At 47.3% G+C, this 18,054-nt stretch overlaps 2 long non-coding RNA genes across 2 annotated transcripts in view; both read right to left on the bottom strand.

Annotated features, from left to right (window-relative positions):
- The window catches only part of LOC134161674 (uncharacterized), a 66,398-nt gene that overhangs the window by 46,150 nt on the left and 2,194 nt on the right, over positions 1–18,054 (bottom strand). The window lies entirely within an intron of this gene.
- Positions 4,781–5,688, bottom strand: LOC134161676 (uncharacterized). Its single transcript, XR_009964068.1, has 2 exons — positions 5,642–5,688; positions 4,781–5,221 (listed from the first exon to the last, which is right to left on the bottom strand). It is a non-coding gene; the product is annotated as an uncharacterized LOC134161676 (long non-coding RNA).

The raw sequence follows: 18,054 nt of genomic DNA, 5'->3' as shown, positions 1-18,054 counted from the left end.
GCCAGCAAATTAAATATTAATCTAACCATTGTGAACACAAAAATGTTCATCTTCAGATATTTTCTGGCACAAGTGTCAAAACCAGAGTGGAACCAAAGCTTTATTCATTTTCCATTATCAACTTAAATAAAAACACTCAGAAAAATGGGCAATGACGTGCAGAAGCCACTCAGCACAGATAATTACAGTGTAAGTTTAGGCAGCTAATCACTCCTAGAATATGCTTCAGATCAAGATAACTCTGACTGGCTTGTTTCCCTGCCTTGTTAAATCAGACACTCTCAGCTCTGCCTGATGGGGATGAGGCTCCCAGAGTCAGCATCTTTAAATAACAATAGGGCTGTCTGGCAGGCATAGAAGTCACCCTGCCACCCAGCAGCAGGATGGGTAGGAAGCCTCTGCTCTAGGAAAACAAAGCAGAAAGAGGCAGGGACACTGTGGAAGCAATGCTGGGAGATGGGACGGGCAGCGGCAGGCAAGAGCAGGGAGAGGGGAGGAATGCAGGGAAGATGTGGGAGCAGAAGTACAGGGAGCCATAGGCAAGGACACGCTGCAGAACTGAGGCACCGCTGCAGCTGCAGCAGAAGGAAGGGCCAGTGCTGTGGGGCAGCAGCTCTGGCTTTGGCAGTGCTCAGAGGAAGAGCTGCCCACGGGGCAGCCCCACACCCCTCACCCCCTGCCTGGGGCTCCTGGTGCCCCACTGCAGCACTGCCGTGCCACAGCCGAGCCTTGCTGCAGGAGGACAGCAGTGGGGTGCAGAGGAGATGACGCGCTGAAACCAACAGGTTCTCCTGCAAGAGACTCCACTACTTTGGACTGTGAGCAAGGGGTGATGGTCCACAACCGTTTCTCTGGCGTGCCAGCCCACATGCTTTACGTTTCAGGTTCAATGAGGGCCTGACCGTTGCTGGAGTGGCGAGCAGCACTGGGCAGATACAGTGAACGTGGTGTATGCCCCAGGGGATGGAGAGATCAGCATCCACCTGGGACAGAGCACACTCAGCTGCAGCCTGGGTAATTCTGCACTGCCCAGAGTCTGACCACTGCATTTGCTTTATCAAGAGCAGATAAAATGAACTCCCCTCAATTCCAGTGGATCACCCTTACATTCTCAATCACTAATTTACATGGGCTTTTGCCTGGAACTAGGGCAAGAATTATCTTTATAGCAGCATTCATGGACATTCTTTCTTCTGCTTAATTATTAACCTTGCGGTAGTAAATAAAGGGTGTTTATGAATTCCATCAATCACTACAAACCTTTTGCATGTAGAGCACAGAGACATTTGTAATGAAGAAGCAGCATTCACACTTTTGCTTTATTTAAAGCAATGAATAAATATAGCCTGTGGATGCTCTCGTGCAGTTTCTTAAACCCGAAAGCCTGCCAGCGGCTCTGCCTGACTTCCTCCCTGCTTCACTGCAACAGCCTAAGAGAAGAGTGGACTGGAATACACGGGGACTTTAAAGAGCTCAGACGCCCTTCAGTGATACAGGTTTCAGAGATGGCAGAAGCTCTGTCAATTAACACAGTGCTCGGTGTTCTCTTTTAGAGCCAATGTCTGCCCATGTCAGCTGTGCATCAGGCAGACTCCAGCCATCTCAGCAGCCTTTCTCCAGTCTCACTGATGGGCTGTGTTCTGTGGAATGCTGGGTTGAGCTATTTCTTGTCCTTAAGATCCCCAACAGATAGAATGCACAGGGGAAGTGCCAGCCACTGAATTATTCAGTGTCGTCCCCAAGATTGGCCTCACCATCGAAAATGTATCTCTTTAGAGACACACAACTAAAGCAGTAGCTTTACGCATCCCAAGACACCTCTCCCAGCTATTTATACATCCTATTGCTAAACAGGCATTGCCAGGGTTTCTTCTTCTCATCCACTTTGACCCTGACAAACAGAAGTTTCCCTGAACCAGACATACTCTCTTCTGTTTTCCAAATACTCGTGAATCTTTTCTCCCTCTTGAATTAAGTAAGCCATGATCTTTAGTTATGTGTTGCTTTGAATCCTGGGGTCTCAGCACAAGCAACTGCAAGAGGAGCCAGTAAATTATTTTAGCTGAGCAGCACAAACAAGTAAGAGCTTTTGTGGACATGAAATGAAAATGACCATGCGCTCATTCTGGAAGAAACTGTGATATTAGAAAGCATAAAACCTACACTCTTCAGATTCCAGTAGGCTTATGTTGTATTAATTATTTATCAAGATGTTTTCTTAAAGTAGTGTCTTTGTGCCTTTAATTTTCAATTCCCTTAATGCTATGAGGATCTCTACTGGCAACACATCAATTATTAATGGAGTTAAAACAATATTTGTTTTCCCCAACCACATTTTGGAGCGCTATCTTCACACCAGTTTGGCTTCTCTGAATCTTCCCTGAGGGGCTCTGCTTTCCTCCAGACTCGTGGCTGAGGCTCAGGCTTGGCTTTCATTTGGCTGCGGGAGCTGGCATGGCACCGCAGCCGCCGGGCCGCAGCACGGAGCAAGCTCAACAGCCGTGAGGAGGGCACAGCAACGGCAGCGCGGAGGAAATGGGAATGTCAGCTGCCGAGTTCAGAGGTTCTGTTGTTGTAGGGACTGCTCTGCCTCTCCTCATTGCAGCAGCTGTCCCCGGGCTCAGCCTCTGCCTCCCTGGGTTTGGAAGACTTGCCTCCTAACAAAGAAAACAACAGTGCAGCTCCTGAAATCTGCAAGCAAGCCACTCAATTTAGCAAAGGGATACTGGGGTTTAAGAACTTTATGCAATCTCAGCCACTTCTGTCTCTGCCAGGGAGCACATAAAAAATTAAAACCCCAAAAAAAGCAAGAAGATTTTCTAGGCCCTAATTATAAATATATTTTCACAAGGAGAGTCAACTTAAGCCTAATATCGTGTGAAATCTCATCATTTCAATACAGTCTTCACTGGATGTAGACTGGCAATTGGAGCTGTGGAATCAATTTTTCCCATACTTGAAACACCCAAATAGAGTATGAAACGTGTTGCATTTGTTCCATGCACGTCTCCAGTTCTGCACTTTGCTTGCAGTGGAATGATCATTCTGATATATTTTTTATAACAGAGCAACATTTCCTCAGACTTTGATGTTTCACGTGTGGAACTATTATAACCATTTGCCATTTAGATGCATGATCCGTGGCTCATCTCCAAAGCTTTGATGCATGCAAGAATTAGTACTATTGATGTCATTGCACCATATTTAAAATATGAACACCTCTTTGTAAGTCTACAGCTAACAGAGGAGGGAGGCAGCCAGTCCACACCAAGGCTGGCAAGCTCCTGTTGGTAAACCTGCCACACAGTGCCGGGTGACATCCTTCAGTGAGAGCAGGAAGGTGATGCAATGCGTGCTCTGGTCTCAGTACACGGAGAACAGCTCTAGGAAATTGAACCCTGGGGTCTCCAGACGCCACATTGTGGGCATTGACCCTGAACTCAGCTCCATGGCATGTTGCAGCAACTCCTGCACCTGGGACCCTGGGTACTTCTATCTGCAGTGTGTAGCACTGTGGGTCTGTATGCACTGGGAAGAGTCTGCCTGGAGCATATAGGACAAGATTAGCATGATTCTGAAAATGGAGGGCTCAAGCTGCTGGACTCAGCCTCTTCCCAAGGACACACGGAAGCAGCCTGCAGTGCAGTCTGGCTTAAAACAGCTGGCTGGCACCAAGCTGAAGTTGTTACCCTGCACCTCCTTACAAAGAAAGATATGCAAACAACAAAACTCTGCCTCCCGCAAGCCAAGCACCTGGGAGCCAGCCTGTCTGGATAGGGCATGCCCTTGTGCCTCTGCAGCAAGACAACCTTCCTGCTCCTTCACAGGAGGTGTTCATTACAGGCTGCCTTTGCCCTGCTCAGACTCCACTGGTTGGGCTGACACGTCATGTCCGAGTAGAAATTTCATTGATTTTATTATGTACAGCCAGTGTTTTACATGGCAGGATCAAGAGGCAGAAGACAGAGAGTGATTAGCTGAAAAAGAGAACCAAAGCAGGAGGCCAGCAAGGGCAGATGCAAGGATGGGGAGGCGAGGGCAGACAAGAGCATCAGCAGTCAGGGAAGAGGTGAGGCTCTCTGGAGCCACAAACCAGTTACACATAGCAAAGACATTGGCTGTTCACATGGTCTCATCTTGCCTCCCAGCCTTACACAGGCATCCTGATCCCAGCCATGGCCTTTCTTATCTCTGCCTCCTAGAAGGTGCATGTGATCACCTCGCTCATGCAGTCCTGACCTGCTCTGCTGGCTGCAGAACCTCTCCTCCTCCTCCCTCAGCCCATGGTGCCTCAGGCAGCTGCTGGTAATTCAGAGGCTGAGCCCTGCTATGCAAAGAGGCTACAAAAATAGCTCCCAAAGGCTCTGGATGTAGCCAGCTACCTGGAAGAAAACGTGAACCCGTGCAGAAAAGTGAACCCAGAACGCTATGCAGGTTCTGACCAAGGATAAAAACTCTTCCCTGGCAAGCAGGAATTCCTTTGTTGGCCTCCAAAGGCAGAGCTCTGCATAGCTCTTGGCAACCCCAGTGGACACACTCGTGTTCTCGGTATCCACCACCCCCTTCTCAATTGCTTTTAAGACCATCACTGTACATACCCTTTCTTTACACTACCAAGCTAGAGACTCTCAGTGCCACAGTTAGTCCAGCTGTGCTGTACTGTCACTTCATCCCAGGAGCACAAATCAGGGAGAGATGAGTGTAACTTACTCCTGCATGAGCACTCTAACGTCCATGCCTGATAAACTGACAGCACAGAAGACAAACATGACAAGAGCTGGCTTTACAGATCACTTTATCCCCTTTATGGTTAATGGGGCTCTGGGGGTAAAATTACTGAACTCTCCAGTTCCAGCTCCCAGGCAGTTCTGCTGCTCCCTTGATCCAAGGCTGAACAAAATCAGCCAGTTTGCTGCATGCCCCAGCAAAGGCTCAACCTCATCTGACCAGTGCAGAGCACAGAACCAGAGCTGCAGGGAGGTGAATTCACCACTGGCAGAAGTCACATTGCCTCAGCTCCTGGCTGTGGGATTGCTCACTGCGGAGCCAGCCCAGCGCCATGAAAAGGCCTCAGCAGCGTTCACGTATTCCTGTTTCACTTCCGAAACAAATGAACTGAATGCAACATCTTGATCTTTAGTTGGTGACAAGAGACCTAACACGCTTCAGGAGGATGGCACTCCATTTGATTTCCCCAGCAGAGATCCTTGGTAAATCTACACTGTGAAGGGGAGACCAAGTTAGTCTAGAACCGAATCAGGCGTCTCATTCTTCAGTACAGCACTACGGATCAGAACGCGCTAGGGTGGAGGCTAAGCAAAGACAGGACCTCTGACAAGGCAGTACCAAGCCCTCAGCCCATCAAGGCCAAGTGCCGCCTGTTCAGAAGGCCCTGCTGGCACAGTGGGAGCCACCACCTCACAGCAGCTCTCCTGGGGCATGAGGCTACTTCCCAGCCTGACTTTTGCCTGTCAGCGAGATACCCCCAGTGTCTCACCACCGTTTCAAAAGTACATCAAGTCAAGCATCAAGCAGAGTAAGCTCACGCTGCAGGTAATGAGTAACCAAGTCTGGCCTGCACTCCCCCCATTCCGGACCTGGCCGAGAGGCCCTCTGAGCTGCACGCAGAGATGACAGGCACCCGGGAATCTGCGAGAGACTGGGGTATTTCAGCGCTCGAGGGGCAGCATGGCACAGCACAGCCCTCCTTCAGTGCACCTTACCGGATGCCCTTCCTGACGTGGCTTAAAATAAACCACAAGTACCGACGGGGGCACTGTTCATAAAAGCGTGTTTGTGTATCTAACCAGCATGTAACAGTGTTCTCCGGTGTAACACTGAGAACACGTTAAGCTGAGGTGTATGTGCCTAGGGTTACATACATTTCCAAACACTTCCGAAACAACACTTAACATGGATTGCTTTGAATTCCCTGAAATAAGAAGTACAACCAGTGAGTGCAGTCTCACCCATCCCATCCCCTCACAGGGGAAGAGCTTGTGATAACACAACAGCCAGACCCTCATCACTTTATTGCCTGTAAGTACTTTGGTGCTTGTAGAAGTGTCCCTGCATCACCTCTCCAGAGTTCTCCTCATTTTTCCCAGTGAGGCCAGAAAACATCTCAGGACTAGGGTCACAACAGCGCTCTCCAAGCAGTTAAGCAATGGAACACCAGCATCCTTTCCGTCCACTCAGCCCTCCCTCCCCTCCTGACCAGGATCCTTTTAGGCAACTAACTAGCTAGAAGACAGCCACGTTCTGAGCAACTCCAGGAATAAGGAATAAGTCCAATCTTCTTATAGCAAAGTGCCAGAGATGCTTATCACCTGGATGCACAGAAGAAACACCTGCACCATATATAAATCACCTATCATCATCCTCCCTGGAAAACTCATTATTGTAATAATCTAAACACTATGCTATCCACTGGATCACTCCCACTAACATTCATCCCGATTAGTTCCTCTGGTATTAATGTGGATGTCACAAGTACTTCCACGTGATTTTCCAGGCTTCTGTGCTTAAGACCATCCTGGTTTCTGCTTCAAGACAAAAAGCAGTTCGTTCATCACTTGTAGGACAGCTGGGCATCAAAGCCCCAGGCTTCATTAACTAAGCCGGTCCTCTTCCCTTAGGTGTTCCTCTCAGTGAAAAACTGCCCTCAGAGCCCACCAAGCTCCTTGGCACAGGAAGCCTGTCTTCCCATTTGGTTATTTTGCCTACACTCCAGAGCCCAGTGCAACACAAGCGTGCAACGCTCAGCAACCACCTGCCCACAGCTCTGGTGCCTCAAACCCATGCAATACGTGGGGTCAGTCTTTAAAGCGAGGGGAGCAGCCGGGGTTGCCTGCGCTGCTCCTCCAGGGCTGTGCCCTCCCGCAGGCGCCGGGCAGCTCACGTCAGCCTGCGGCAAGGCAGCACAACCGCTGGGGAGAGGCATCCTCTTCCGTAGTAACAGGAGCGAGGATAACTCTGTCTGCTCAGCCCAGGCATCTTATCACAGCGCCAAGAGTTTTACTACCAATTCCTTCAATGCTCTTTTACATTTCACTAGCTCTGCCTCAGACACGGCTGGAATATCAAGTGTAATTCCACGTGCAGGAGCATCAGCTAACCCATGCTGCCCTCTTCAGGAGCTGCTGCTATTAAATCATTACCAGAGCACAACCCTGCTGGGCAGGGAGTGATTTGGACTGGTTTTCATGAACAGGCACATCATGAACTTCATTTGGCGAAGATAAAGTGCTTCTGAAAAGGAAGGGCTTTTTCTATGGCACGAAGCGCCCTAGTCTTTAACTCAGACTCATAGGAGCAAGAACCAGCTTTTCTCTAGGTAGAATATGCAGCCAGGAGGCGCAAAGGAAGTTGTAGGAGTAGGGAGTAGCTATACCCACTGCCTGTTAACTCCAGGAGCAAACAGATGGAAGGAGATGAAGGGTAGCAAAATCCCTACTCCCTACATCACATTCTGATGCAGGGGATTCCCTGATGGCACATGCCATCACACCCACACCACGGGCATGGGCTTGAAACACTGGCACCTCCTACTTCAGCAGAGGACTTTATAGTTCGGGAAGCAAAGCATCCAGTGACAAATCAGTCACTGTGAGATGAATGTGCCACCCCAGAATGAAAAGGATGGGCATGTGCTGCACAGGAGAGGAAGAATGCCAGGAGCCAGCACACGCACTGCGCTGGGCTTGTCCAGTCATGAACTCCTGAAACAGGCGTGGAGAAGGGGCATCAAACAACAGGGACAGAGCCATCAAAATCCAAGCATTAATAGATCATCTGAAAGCTAGAACAAGGGAGGATTTTAGCATTACATAAGTAGAGGGGAGGCCAGAAAGAAAGGTATTGAGAGAATTTCAACTAGTTACATTTCATTAAAGAGCTAGAATTCAGCACAGCAAGGCTGAGTTTGAAGGGCACAACTACATCGGGGAAGGTCACGGTCCAGCATGTGCCGCAAAGGCCCACCAGTCACGCTGTCTCAGAAATGGGCTTTTAGCTTCTGCCCATTACACAAGAGGAAAGCGCTAGATCCAGCATGTCCAAAGCAGCTATCTGGAGGCAAACGGCGGCCTATTTCAGAGATCACGTGTTTACAGGTCAACAATGTTTAAATCTTTTACTCCCATCTACCACCCAGGGACATCTTTGCATTTTCCTTTTATTTATTACCAAAGCCTATTCTCATTCCAGCCCACAGAGGCTGATGAAGAGTGTTTCTTTATTTTTCATTCCAGAGGATTATTACTTATGTTGAACCCCTTTGTCCCTAACAGAGATGTAGCTCCCTAGGAATTCAGATGTTACTTAAAGTTCTTTTCCAATATCCAATTTGCCCTTTATTTATTTAGGGAGTTATTTCAGCAGGAACCTTGCTGCTGAGAGACACAGAGACTTGTTTACAGCACTGGTGCTGAAGGCAGCCAGGAGCTGGGGGAGTTGGGCAGGTGGCAATGTTACAGATCAGAGAAGTAATTACAACAGAGAACACAACATTAAAAAAAAAGCAAAACCAGCAAAGACAAGGGAGGAAAAGGAACTATGAACTGGGACAAATGCACTGGTGCTCAGGGTAATCCCAGTGCAGCGGCTGGAGCCATCTCCTGCGCACGTGCATCCCAGTCAGGCATCACCTCATCTCGGAGCAGCAATCGCTGAGCACTGTGTCCCTGCTGGGCTGCACTGGTGGTGGCTCCTGGGCCACCGCTCAGCACTGGGGCCTGGCTGGCTGCAGTGGGGAGCATGGCACTGGTAACTCCTGTCACAGACACCCCAACTCCACTGCAGACCCTGCGCAGCCCTGGGGCAAGCCCTTCCGGCTTCTCTTCTCTCAGAGGTGCTGGGTGACAAGGACACTCCTCACTGTCTCACATGAAAGTGATGTACTCGGGACCGAGCAGGGCCACTCTGAGCCTGCCTGACAGGAGAAGGGGGACTGAGCAAAATCCTGCAGCTGGGTATCCACAGGCCCCCTTGCAACACAGCTCACAGCCAGACCTGAGTGAGGAAGGTGCCTGGCCTCGGGCAGGTACCAGGGACTGAGAAGCCTCATTCACATGGATTAAGGTTCCTCGTATGGAGAAAAGCCATGTCCCTGTCACAGCACCATGCTGCCAAACGGACACTCCCTCCCGGCGGCACTTGCTTGGCAGCACCAAAACCTGCATTCCCCTTAAGGCAGGGACCGCTGGAGCACTGAGAAGGTTCGTTCCTGCCCCAAACACAACATAGCTGCTAATTATTCCCACTGCTGTTAGTTCCCTTTGATCTCACTCTCTGATCATTTAATGGGAAGCAGCTTATGCAGTAACTGAATGTTGGAACCAGCAGACCTCCACACACCACCCCACACCCCCCCCCCCCAGCAGGGGATACACATTATTTACCCATACAAAATCTTCCAAGGGTTATTACCATGTAAACTGTGATGAATTAAATTCACAGGAATTATTTCTGAGGCACGTAAATGGGAAGATTGCTGCAGAGGAAAAGCTGGGGAGCTGGCTCCATCCCAAGAGCAACACAGCCATGGAGTGAGAGGAAGCCCAGAACTTACCCCCATGACTCTTGTGCTACACAGTGAGCAACCAAGTGTGCAAAGGAATGGGAATGCTGGAGAGCGGAGCCAGCATGTCAGAATTTCCATCTAGAAAAGCCACAAGCTTCTGACCACCTTTGTGCTAGCATCCCCTTGCACAGGCATGAAGAACCCTCACCGAAAGTGCAGAGACTTAGATCACCATCCACTGCACAGAAGCCTCCTTAAATATTCCCTGGTCCTCAGTGCCTCACAGGGAACTCAGAATGGACACCAGATGCTGACTGAACCTCTTCCTCCCTTTTCTTCCTCCACCCTAAACAATCAGCAAAACATCAGAAGATCAGGGGCTCTCCTACCCAAGTCCAGTGGGATCTGACATACACACAGCGAGGCACTTTAGTGGCCTAGTCTTTAGATCTGACTTCCCCTGCTGGCAAACCAGTCTAACCTGGAGTTCCAATCTAAAGCCCATTCAGCCCAATATCCTGCTGTTGGCAATGACAGAAGAAAAACACAGCACTTAGAAGAGCAGGTAAGCACAGGCCAGCCTCCAATGCTGCACTTCAGAAGCTTCCTGAGCCAGAGGGCAGTGGGTGCTTGGGATCTGATGTTCACAGATGGGTTTTTCTTCCAAATTTTACACTTCCATTTTTTGAAACTTTTAGCACCTACAGCATCCTGGCACAAGAGAACTCCCAGAGATCCATCTCACATCTCTTTCCCTACAGGAGTCCTAAGTCTTCAGTGCGTCACATTTACTTAGGTGCTACTGACTTCATGCATTCCTAAAAGAACAAGACACCAATTCCTCCCCCACCCCGTGCTGTCTCCAGGTTTTCCCTGGCTAGGTTACAAGGAATGGTGTCCAGGGAGCTTTTGCAAGTGCCAGCTTTGACATATCTTGGGCATATTCAGCCAAACATCCCCATGAATTCCTGCCTGCATCCGCAGAGAGCAGCATGGGACAGCTGGGAGAGAAGCTGCCTCAGGAAGGTGGAAGGGGAGAGTGAGCACTCTCATCCCATGAGCATGGTGATGTTCCTTCTCTGAGGGCACAGGAAAGGCCCTGGGCAATGGGCTGTTCAGCTGTGTTCCCCCCACAGGGACTCCTACATGCAGCTCCGGCACAACAGGTTTGGATCCCCACTGAGAGCAGTAGCGCAGGTGCAGTACAGAGCAGAGGGAAATCACATGTGTAGCTGGGGAGCCATTTGTCACAGCCTTTAATTTCTTAGAGTGAAGAAGACAGAAGAATATAGGATTCATTACTTTAAATTCTATATAGAGACAAACCAGCAAGTGCGTTTAACAACCAAAATATACTTTATAGACAGTAATGGATACTGTAAAAGTGTAACCTCGTATTTGGATTATCAAAGGCAGAGTCTATCAATTTTTTGTTTTGTATTAAAGTTGTTTTTTCCATCTATTGAAAGTGGCTCTTTGTGATTTCACAGGGCATTACACTTTATGTGTCTCATTTGCTGCACCCAAAGGAATTTCATTCTGCTGCATTAAAAAATACCTTGGGACGCTGGCTAAGCTTTTAACTTTCCAGAACACGCTGTTCCACGTCTGTCTCCATCCCAGCAGCTACCTTCTTTGAATGTCTAATTTATACATACATATATGTATTCAACGCAATCCACATGTCACATTGCCTTTGTCACAATGAGGATTTTGTTTCTATCCTTTTGCGCCAAATCCATGCTCACCTGCCCAGCTGCCACCACTCTGGTCCAGAAGGGACACCCTGAGCTTCGTAGCACACCTAGATCCTGTGCACTGCACACAGGTGAAGCAGGGAGCTGCAAAGTTCATTTGCTGCAGATGTCCTACAGACACACTGCACACCCAGATGCACACAGTATGATTTCACTCTCCTGTTAATCTTACTTTATCTTTTAAGGTAAAGTGCAGGCCATGCTCGCTGAGCCTTACCATGCCAAAGCAGGACTACCTCTTAGTAAAGGATTGACCCCATCGCAGCACCAGGACTGCCACCCATGAGAAGTGCCATCACAAAACCCACTTCCAAACGCATCATCTATCCTTCCTTTATAACCACAGCAACCAAACCATTGAGCAATTTTGCCTCAGTAGTAGTAAGCCTGCTCTCTGATTTGTGCCATGCTCTCAACTCTCCCTGCACGCTTGCCCTTCCTCTTATTGTCACTATATTGAATTGGCTCAGATCTTGCTGGCTTTAGATCCTGTTCCGAAAGATCTTGCTACCAAGTAAATTTGGGCAAGGCTTAGTACATTGCTGAATCTAAGCTTCCTACTGGGCCTTCCCCAGCCGCATTATTGCCTGACAAAGCAATGTGTTAACAATTCCTGTTAACAGGAACTGAAGGTGCAGCTTGGCGGGTGACCCGGTCCTGCTGGGCAACACGCACTGCAAAAGCCAAGAAAGGAGCTTGGTCCTGCACAGCTATGCGAGCTGGTGAGCACTTTTATAGTGCAATATAGCCCACTGTGTCCCACTAGGAGCTGTGTAAAGCAGAGCCAGTCACTGTGAAATGCAGCTCACTCCCACGATGACGAGTGTTACATTCCGTCTAAAATCATTATGGAGAGAATTTCCAGGGCAAAGGAAGCTGCAGAGCATTTTCATTGTTACAACAGGCAGGGATCCCGAGTGCATGCTGCTTCTCTGATCTTCACTGCAGTGACCCGGAAAGTTCTCTTCCCCAAGAGCTCCAGCCTGCTTGAACTGGAGATTGTGCTCACAGGGAGGATGTTCCTTCTCAGAACGTGGATGAAAATCAACCCACTTCTGTTAATTCTCCTCACCATGGCAAGTAGCTGCTCACTTCCAGAGCATGACCTGGTTTCGCAGGACACCTCGCTCTGCTGCCCTGGCCGGACTGTGCGTGTGTGCTCTGTGGGGAGCTCCGCCCCCCACCGGCACCATACGAGGTGTGGGGCAGCCGCTCAAGGAGTCAACACCGAGGTCCCACCCCATGTCAAGGGGAGCATCTCGGAACCAGTCAGGTGGAGGAGCTCCTGCACTGCCGCAGCGGCCAGCTACGACCTGCCCCGGTGGAGAGAAAGCAGCCCCTGCCCAGCCCCGGCGCGCCGGCACAGCAGGGGATGCAGGGACACACTGACACCAGGCTCCGCGCAGAACCCAGGCATCCCAGGCAGCGCTGGGAACTCTGAGCTTGTTGTGTTTCTCTCCTGCATTTTCTCACAACCTCCAATATTATTATAGTGACGCACAACACCAGAGAATATAATTGCTGCAGTGATTACTTACAGCCATTACATTAAGCTTTAAAATGCTCCTTTCAAATTGAGCAATGTTTTTTCAAAGTCAACAGCTGTTTCACAGCTTGAAAGCAACAGTTAAGATAAATTAAAAAAAAAGGGTAATAAAATCACAGACTAAATTTAATTTCCGAAGCACACGCAAACTCCACCAAAGCCCTTAAAATATCTTTTAAAAACATCCACAGAAACAAAAGTCAATACAACCAACAATTACACTGTGCTCGTTAATGGGAATGTGATGTATGAGCACAACTAACTGTGTACATCTAAATATATTTCAAACAGAGCACAAAAACAAATTCATGCAGCATTTATAGCACTATTCGGAGGGATAAATCAAACAGAAATTTCAAATGAGATTTGTAAATCTTGGGATGGATTAAAAAAAAAAAACAACAAAATTTATAATACATATTCTTCCTCTTAAGGTACATCCATATATATAAAGTGTGGTTAATGGTTAAGCCCTGCCCTTAGGGTAAAAGGCAGTCTGGCTTGTGCTCAAGAGCAGTACAATGCCGGAGGCCTTATCAGCTTATCAGAGCTGCTTATCAGCTCTTGAAAAGCACCACTTTCCAAGGCAACAAAGGCAATCCAAAGGCACCACTTACATTTCTAGAGTGTATGACTTCCCCTACATGCCAAAAGACTTTTCTCCAGGCTGATTCCTGTTTGCATTGCGAAAACACTATTCACAATTCAAATGGCCTCTGCTTGGCTAGCGATGAAGTGCCGACACTACACATCCATTCGCAGAGGCAGGAGCCATATCCTGGCTTCCTTCCATGCTCCTGGCAGAAGAGCTTCCCACCTGCAGTGCCATTCCAAGCAGGCTGCCTCCTTGCCTCCATCCTTTACATTGGTAATCAGCTGCTCAGCATTTTACACTCTATCACACTTGAAAAGAAAATGACACGAGAATCAAGAATACATATTCCACCTTCTTCATCACAACTGGGGTTTTGACATGCTTCTCATAAATGCTCATTAGTAAGAGGAAATATCCCAAATCAGTTTTCCTCATACATCTTCCCAGTAGGCAGCCAGATTTGGTGCTGCAGTTCTACAAAGCACAAGTATTAGCCAGGTATATTGCAACAGACAGGTACATTCTCCAAGTTACACACCACGTTTCCTCCTTCCTTCCTCACTGCTTATCCCTTGCAAGCAGCAAAAGGGACTATGACAAGAAGAGATCAGCCAGTCACTTGTTCTAGAAATCACTGGGACTACCTCCATAGGAAAAGCTGCACCAAGTGCATGTCCAAAAGAGTGAGGTGAATATGCAAAAGAGGATGTACCTCACTGCTTTGAAGGATGGGCACCTCTGTGAAGTGGATTACACCAAATATCTTCCTACACTTGGTGCACAACCAGGATTTTGGCAGCCACTCAGAACAAGAGGATGTGTTGGCATATATTCAGGATGTGATTCACTTCACCTACGTTTATCTGCCAGAAACTCAAGAAGGCTGCCTAAGCTAGTCTTTTCCCTTTGTGGACTGAGGATACAGACTCCCACAAAGGGGTACTTGCCTACCCCAAGTATCCCACCTCAGGTGGGATGGATCCCTTTCTCTCAAAAAACTCCAGAGAACCCAGAAGATCAGTTTAGGCTGCACACCTAGTGGAACTTGGCCTAGTCCAAAAGTAGATCTCCTACCTGAGGTCCAGCCGAGACAACATAGAGTCCTTACTGCCGTGGGGATGTTTTTAAAAGAAACCAAAACTCGTTACAACAAACCTTTAATGCTGAAGGAGCTGTCTGAACATGTTTGCAAATATGAACGAGATTCAAGTGGATATAAAAAAAAAAAAGAAAAAGAAAAAAGAAATAGATTTTAAAAATAGTCTAACTTACATCATTTCCATGCAGCAAAGGTAACTAAAGCTACGTACGTACAATACTAATGCTGACTGTGTCTCGGTTACATCTCAGCACTGACACATATGTCCCAGATGGATGTTACATAATGTTTTTGGAAAAATAAGCATTTTCCAGTGATTTCTGAAAGTAGAACTCGGTGTGCTGTTACAGCCTGCTCCAGAAAGAACACTGTGTGTCCTACACACACTGCAATGAAATGCATTCCAAAGTGCCATGCAAAATGTCACCTTATCTCACTTAAAGTTATTCCGTCTAGTAATATCAGAGAAATGATGACAATATGTTGTTCTACATGAAAGTACATGACAGCGCTATTTTTGAGACCTGGCAGCTGCCACTCTTGGCACAGCAGATGGCACTGATAAAAACACAATGTGGGGAACAGGTTGATAAAGACAGAGCCCTCATCACACTTTCACTCTGCAATTACACTCAGCTCTAGAATACAACTGAAATGCATGGCAGGGTCACTCTTGAGCAGGAAGACCCTGCTCATCTGCAGAAAATAACTCTTGTAGAACAATTAACTGTCTACATGTTATTAAGCAGAATCACTTTTCATCTCCTGTTCACAGGAAAAGAAAAAGCACCCAGGAAAGACATCCAAAATCTTGTGTGTTCATTATACTTTCATTCTCGCTGAGGGAGACAGCCTTTCATGCCCTGTAATGCAAATCCAGACTCAGCCAGGATACCACTTGCAGCAACCCTCAATCTACACTCCACGAAGGGCCAGGGCACACATCACCAACCATTGTCGCTTCTTGTAAAAAAAAAAAAAAAATAAAAAAAAAAAAATCACAAAAAAAACACACTACCTTTTTTTTAGAGGGGGGAGTTGTTAAACGAGAACATTGCTCAAGGGAGGTAGCAGCCAACCGCTCCTGGAAGCGGAAACAGCCTCCTTACCCCAGGGCACATACGGCAGGACAGAAGCAGGAGCAGCCCTCCAGCCCCTTCATCCCTGCCCTGCAGACAGGGCACTGCTAACACTGCAGGCACTTCTGCTACAGTAGGCAGGGAAGCTGCACACATCCTGCTGGTGCTGGCAGCTGGCAGGGACTCACTACCATCATCTCACGGAAACACTACTGCAGAGAACAAGGGTGCTAAACAATATTCACAACCTCTTAATGCCAATGAGACTCTTGGTTATAGTAAGGCTTTCTTTTCAAGTAGGCAAACTAATAAAATCAACCAGAATTTTAAGTTCTAGCTTTTGTAACAGAGAATCTAGAACTGGGGCACAAACATAAAATGCATATAAAATGTTTAATATACAACTTCAAACCATGATACCTTTTTAAAGTTGATTCCATCCTTGCTTATTAAGTAATCAGAGTAACTTACACCAGAAGCTTGTTACCTACTACCTCCAACTCACAACTGCAATCATTAATCATCATCAAAACACCGCATGGTTAAAAATGTGGCTGCAAACCTTGGACCTCTGCAAGGTTCACTTTGGTCCTCATGCCCTGAACAGGATAGGCTTCATCTTCCAGGTTGGTTTTGAACTTTTATGCTTTCCGCTCAAAGGCATCATGAAATTCTGGATCTGTGCTCGCCTCACATGACTACAGAGTCCTTTTCTTTAATAGCCCGCTTTAAATACTGCTAGACCCTCTTTCCTTTGTATAAATAATTAGTTTAGAGGTTTGAGGGTCCCACTTTACATACCACAGAGACACAGCTTATGCCAGCTAATGGCAAGATAAGATATCTTCAAACATACTCATTTTTATAGACATGTGATTTATAAAATACCCAGACAACCATCAAAACATTATGAAATGTTGGGAAAGTTTCAGTGAAACTTCCATAGCTTCACCTTGGTTTCTCATCTTTACAAAAGAGGAAGGCCCTGTACCAACAACATACATTTTTTGTTTGTTGTCAGAAATTTGATTTAAGAGTACCTGCAGTAACTGAGGAGCACGATGTAAACTGCTGCTTAGGAAACCAGAAGTCCTGGTGGAAGGGAACACAAACGCTCAGGACAGGCTTTGTGTCCTGTCAAGTGCCAGAAGCCACCAGAGAGAGCTGTGTGCCTGCACACCACGGCTCATGCCAGCTGAGCACCGCAGAGATCCCAGGATCACACCTCTGAATGCTGGATGCCACACAGTGCTAGAGAACATTTCATCTTTAATGAAAACGCCAAAGTCAACTCATCTGACACTGCTCTGCCCATCAGCAAAGTAATTTACACAGCCCTACTCAGGTTTATGTATTTGGGGCATCTGTTCAGTTTCTGTTACTTCTGGCCTTGGCTCCCACACTCCTTCACAGATCAAGTAACTGCTTTCCCTTGCTGCTAATTTCAACAGCTGGTTATTACTCTCCAGCCACCTGCTACACTCACCTGGGGAAGAGTCATAAATAAATGTGTACAAGCAAGCAGATGCTGTCATTTCACAAACTGATCCACCTAGTAAAAACCATCCTGCTCAGGACTGAAGTGCTGAATTACTGAGCATGTGTCTTGAGATTATGTTCATAAAATCCAAAACCAATTGCCTTTGTTCATTATATCAAATGAGTAAACGAGGAAAGAGTGTTACAAAAGAGAATTTACTACAAATAAATAATTTTTATATTCTGAACCAAGGCTAAAGCAAGGCCAAACACTTGCTCTTCCCAATAAACACAAAGGCAAAATAAGATACAAAGCACGGGGTTTGGTATTTGGTGTAACTGACCACTTTTACATCAGTGGCAGACAAGGTAACATCAAGTAACCATGGGACCTGGAATCCCTGACTGCAAACAGAGGAAATACAGATGGTTCATCAGGCTTTGTTAGCTGTGCTGTATGCTCTTTATTGGGGAGTTAACTGGGTCATTTCTTTTTTGGATGTCAGTGCTAGGAGAAAGTGAGGGTGTGCTCCACATTTAGAATCCACACAGACTATAAAAGAGTAAAAGCAGTGCTTTGCAGACTATGCCACAGGAAGATGCAGCGAAGAAATGGTTTCCTCTGTGTTTGAGAAGGGACATCTTCCTGCAAGGTTAGGCAGTTTAGCCTCCACAGCCTTTAAAGAATTTACTTCTGATGAGGCCAGCCCACCTTTCAGTGGCAGTAGCCTAACCCACAATCACTTCTGCAGGTTACACAGGTGACAATAACCTTTGCCAGCTGGCACCAGGAATTAAATTATTTCTTGCTGACTTAAAATGGAAACATCTAGCACTGAAGTGCTCTGCTCCCTGGTCAGACAGCTCACAAACCCCCCATCTGCATTAGTTTACAGCCATTTCTACACTAGTACACATGTACTGCAAGGTCAATTACTCTGACAGCAAAACTTCCCAGTTCAGCTTCTGCAGATCT

This window comes from Pezoporus occidentalis, unplaced genomic scaffold (genome assembly GCF_034315485.1).
Source record: "Pezoporus occidentalis ecotype Australia unplaced genomic scaffold, CSIRO_AGI_Poc_V1 ctg178, whole genome shotgun sequence".
In the NCBI taxonomy this organism is placed as follows: domain Eukaryota; kingdom Metazoa; phylum Chordata; class Aves; order Psittaciformes; family Psittacidae; genus Pezoporus; species Pezoporus occidentalis.
This window is presented reverse-complemented; position numbering and strand designations above follow the sequence as displayed.